General features: G+C 38.9%; 1 long non-coding RNA gene across 1 annotated transcript; it reads left to right on the top strand.

Moving 5' to 3' along the window:
- The first annotated feature begins 1,314 nt into the window (after window positions 1-1,314).
- LOC127763881 (uncharacterized) lies at window positions 1,315-3,431 on the top strand. The gene is made up of 2 exons (XR_008015763.1): window positions 1,315-1,830; window positions 2,070-3,431. It is a non-coding gene; the product is annotated as an uncharacterized LOC127763881 (long non-coding RNA).
- Window positions 3,432-4,284: the final 853 nt, after the last annotated feature.

Below are 4,284 nucleotides of genomic sequence, written 5' to 3'. Positions count from 1 at the left end.
ACTTTCTAAAAGTCCCACCAAACCGTCAGCGGCTTTGTCATTATACTTCTTTATGGCTCGTCTGTTGTCTCCCTTTTTTATTGTCATTGAGATTTTAAAATTGAACATGATTATCATTAGTTTTTTTTTTACTTTTTAGAAGTTCTGAACCTTAATTGGACCTTGTAGTTTTTAGAGTTTATTGTCTTGTTAGTTTTCATTTTTTGTACCTTTTAGAAGTCCCGTCAAACGATGCCAGTATACTCCTCTACGGCCCATTCGCCACCTACTCTTTATTGTCATTGGGATTCTACAAATCGAACATAACTATCGTCGGAATTCATTTTTTATTTTCTAGAGGTCCCGCTAACCGTCGGCGACTCTGCAACTATACTCTTATACACCCCGCCCGCTGCTTCTCCTTTTTATTGTTATGGAGATTTTAAAAATCAAATATGATTATAAATGGGGTTTATTTTTTTACTTTCTAGAAGTCTCAGCAATCGCCTTGCTCGTTTACTTCACGACCTGCCTGCCGTCCCTCCTTTTAATCGTCATTAGGATTCTATTTGATGTTTTATTAACAATTTTTATATGTAGTATCAACCGCTACCACTCTATTTCTTTATAGGCATGTTACTTAATTTATCTCGTTATGTGTTTTAGATGGTCTTTTCTTTCAATAGTCTTTATTTTTTATCACCAATTTTAGTTATTTATATATTGTATTCCTAATTAAAATCTTTTTTCTTTTTATAATTTCAGAATTTATTTCTTAAAAATCTTTTTTCTTTTAATATTTTTATATTTTTATTTTTGAATTTCAGGTGTTTCAAAATTGTATTCCTACTTTGAACTCTATTTTAATTTTCTAATTTTGGATATTATTTTATTTTTTATTCTGAATTTTAATTAATCTTGTATTGGGTTCTTATATGGATTCTTCTTTCAATATTTCTTATTTTTAATTCCAAATTTCAGTTAATTTTAAACTGTATTCCTACTTGAACTCTTCTTTTCTTTTTGCTGATTTCAGATTTTATTTTTATTTTTATTTTGAATATTAATTAATCTCGTATTGGGTTCTTATACGGATTCTTCTCTCAATATTCCTTATTTTTAATTCCGAAATTCAGTTATTTAAAATTGTATTCCTACTTGGACTCTCCTTTTCTTTTCTAATTTCAGATTTTATTTTATTTTTATTCTAGATTTTGATTAATCTCGTATTAGGTTCTTATAATAGATAGATAGATAGATAGATAGATAGATAGATAGATAGATATGTAGATATGACATTGTTTACATGTATCGAAAATAGTTAAAATTCGCCGCCCTCCATCTCGCCGCCGCCACCTCCCTCCGCCCGCCGCCCCTCCTCCCATCACATCGGTTTGCGCCGCCGCATCCGCACCGCCCAGCCCCGCCACCACCGAGGACGCGGAACCCGCACCTCCCTCCCACGCCTCCCCCTCCCCCTCCAGACCCGAAGCAGCGGCAGCTCGCGGCGTCAACCTTCATGCTTGACAACACCCCCCACCCCTCCGAAGCGGCGGCGGCCGCCGGTAGCTGCCGACCGGTCCGCCTCCGTGGTGGCCGATGCGCCCCGGTCGTTCTTGCCGTGCTCGCTCCGCGACAGTCTGGTGATACGCCCGATTCTGTTCTCTCGAGCCCGTCGTTCCACCTCGACGCTCCCTATTCCGCGACCCCTGGCTCGGATGTCCCGTCCTCCGTCGGGCTTGACGATATTGTTCCTGAGACCTGAGACCGCGGGCTTCACCGCCCCACGCTTGGCTGGTCTCTCGGCTGTGCCTGGCTTGACGTCTCCTACGACCGCGAGGAAATTTTCTGGTGAAGTTTCTTAACTATTATTGCAATTCGAGTTTTCATGAATTCTAGCGGCCTAGGTTAAGCTCATTTGGCTTCATCCATTGAATTTGCCATCGTTGGTTGTTCATAAACAGCTAACCCAGCATTAATCCACTGATGGTCTGCTTGCTGAATTTATTACTAAAGTAATTAGCAATCTTTGTTTAAGCTGAATGATTTGTACTAAAAATTTTCCATTTTTTTTCATGGTATCACAATAGATTGGAACAAGCTAATCTTCTGCTCAAGAAAACACCATTGTTGGAGATGATGACAATTGTCCTCCACTGCTCCTGACCATTCAAACAGGCATGCACTTTCTTTTGCCGATGGGTACATATTATTGTGTTATGCATTTTAGCTACTTGAATAAAATATCCTGTGATTTTACAGGCATGTGCTTTTGAATTACCCTGTCTTTCCTGTAATTAATTTAAGTAGTACGCTAACTGATTTGCACGATCACATGAATGGCAGACTGTCAGAGTTCATCGCTTCAATATTGTTTGGTGATGTGAGAGCTAAGATTATTGTTTCCTTACTAGCATATAAATTTATTCCTGTATAAGAAATTAAGAATAGCTGGTATTTCAAACATATGGTCATTTTGCTTGTCATTCCCGCTTTTCTATCTCCCATTTTCTATAAATGCATGACCCAATGTTCCAAAGTACAGTTGCTAACAGAGCATCATTGCTTGCTTCCAGAACCAATCTAGCCGACGGTTCTTACCAACCCAGTGCAGACTAACGCTGCCCTCGATTTCTTTGAAGATCTTTGAAATTGATGTTTTTTCTGGACTATTGCCATTGCAGAGGAATTCAAATGCAGCACCACTGATCTGTACTCATTCCTCTTTACATATGTTTTCGCCATTAAGAGGACCTGCTTCAAGAGAGATGACCTCTGCTTTTGAGTTCTACGGTGCTTCCAATTAATAGTGATTACCAAGCAACAAGCAAGATAAAACAACTGCATTTATCTGTTACTTATGGAATTTATCTGTCTAGAAAGCAAATAGCATTATTGATCATCACTGATCTGATATATCAATTTGTGGTGTACCATAAGCTAGCATGATTTGCTTCAAAAGTTTAGCAAAACAAGTTAAGCTTGGAAGCCACTCATTAACAAAAGAAGCTGATTGTTTCTATTTAGCAGGTTGACAGGAACATGCTCCATTTCATGGTTTTGCTAAATGAAGTGCGGTTGTCATGAGAAATCAGTGCAGAATGGCAAGGTAGATGCAATTATTCGATCAGTGCAGAGAAAATGGAGGCAATGCTAGGGCATAATTTCTTCTAACTGTTTTTCCATTCTTTCCCCTTTCGATTGTACACTCATGGTTGACACATATATGTACAGTTCAGATTTATAAGTTGCAGCTATGCCTTCAATGGATGAAAGTGGGCATATATGTATTTTTTTAGTTGGTTTTAAAGTGAGTGATTTATTTTCTTGTGCTTGGTACAAACTAACAATATGCATGTAAGAAAGGTTTAGGAGTAGGGTGGATTTACTCCAATGCTGCTTGCAGCAGATAAGTTTACACTATTTAGCCCGCAGGTTCATGGGCAAGTGTTTGTGAGTTTTTTGGTCCAATTTTCCCTAAAATAATAGGCCAAGTCTTTTATTCTTAAATGAAAAACAGGCTTTTCCTATTGTCTTCTGAGGTTTAGCTTAAAAAAGCCCATGGTTCATGAAAAGGTAGTTGTGAGAACTGAGAGGTATATAGCCCTTCCTTGGCTTGCTAGCTTTCAACCTATCGTTAGGCAGTAAAATGGAACGATGGCCACTTCTATATATTATGGCTCTGCTGTGCTTATGCCATTTGTTGTTGGAGCATTTCATCCCTAGGTCTGTAGCAGTGTTCCTCTTCATATCCTCATTCCCATGGGCTCAAAAGGTATGTGCGTCGATTCGCATCCAAATAATATCAATGATGGATGTCTTGTAACTAAATGCTAATTCTTAATTATCACAACTAAAGTATATGCAATTTAATCGCAATCAGGTTGTCCAATAAACTTGAAGAAGATATAGGTAAATGGAAGCCTGATGATATCATGTAGGTAAATAGAGGCCTGATAAGATCAAATCAAGTAGGAATTTGTATTCTTTTTTTCCCAAAGATTAAATCAACTGGGAATCTCGATTTTTTCCTTTAAAGTGCTTATATATGCTAATAGGGTAGATTTATGAGGACGTTGCGGGCCCAACCAGGCATGCAAAAAATCACGAGCCAGTGCGTTGCGGGCCAATCATGGCGGCACACAAAGGCGCATATGGAAAACGGACTCAGGCGTGGACCTAATCGCTGCAAGCGGCAAGGGACGCGTGAAAAGGTAAGCGGCAAGGGGTGCGTGAAAAGGTGCGGGCCTAATTAATTCGTATGCGTCTCGGATAAGAGGGACACTCTGACATAAGAAAAAAAAA

The sequence above is a fragment of the Oryza glaberrima genome, chromosome 2 (genome assembly GCF_000147395.1).
Source record: "Oryza glaberrima chromosome 2, OglaRS2, whole genome shotgun sequence".
NCBI lineage: Eukaryota > Viridiplantae > Streptophyta > Magnoliopsida > Poales > Poaceae > Oryza > Oryza glaberrima.
This window is presented reverse-complemented; position numbering and strand designations above follow the sequence as displayed.